Raw genomic sequence first — 854 nt, forward strand, 5'->3', positions numbered from 1 at the left:
AAATGAAAATGCATATGAGACACACAAAACACTCAAGTCAATAGAATTCAAAGATCAGAGCAAGCAAATCATCAAGAACATCTTGAAGATTACTAAGACATATGAATGCATGCAATTGACACCAAACTTAGGATGAGACACTAGACTCAAACAAGAAATATTTTTGGATTTTATGATTTTGTAAATTTTTTTTTTTGTGTTTTTCGAAAATTAAGTGGAAAAAGATATCAAAATTCTTAATGAGAATTCCAGGAATCAGTGCAATGCTAGTCTAAGACTCCGGTCCAGGAATTAGACATGGCTTCACAGCCAGCCAAGCTCTCAAAGAAAGCTTCGGTCCAAAACACTAGACATGACCAAAGGTCAGCCAAGCCTTAGCAAATCACTGCTCCAAAAGCAAGATTGATAGAAATCAACAAGCTCTTGTGATGATGAGTTGAAACCTCGGTCCAATGAAATTAGACATGGCTTCTCAGCCAGCCAGATTTCAACAAATCACCATGAAACTCTAGGATTCATCTTCAAGAATTTCGAAAAAAAATAAACACCTAATCTAAGCAACAAGATGAACCGTCAGTTGTCCAGCCTGAACAATCCCGGGCAATAACACCAAAAACTTGATGTTGTCGCCGGATCTTGGCACTGATGTTACCAAAAGCTTGCTCAAAACTTGAACAATCCCCGGCAACGGCGCCAAAAACTTGGTGCGCGAAATTGTGAACAATACTTTTTCACAACTCTCATAATCCCCGGTCATGAACCCCAAAGACTTGGAAGCTCAATACCATGGCATTACACAACTTCGCACAACTAACCAGCAAGTGCACTGGGTCGTCCAAGTAATAAACCTTACG

This window comes from Arachis duranensis, chromosome 5, assembly GCF_000817695.3.
Source record: "Arachis duranensis cultivar V14167 chromosome 5, aradu.V14167.gnm2.J7QH, whole genome shotgun sequence".
Lineage (NCBI taxonomy): Eukaryota > Viridiplantae > Streptophyta > Magnoliopsida > Fabales > Fabaceae > Arachis > Arachis duranensis.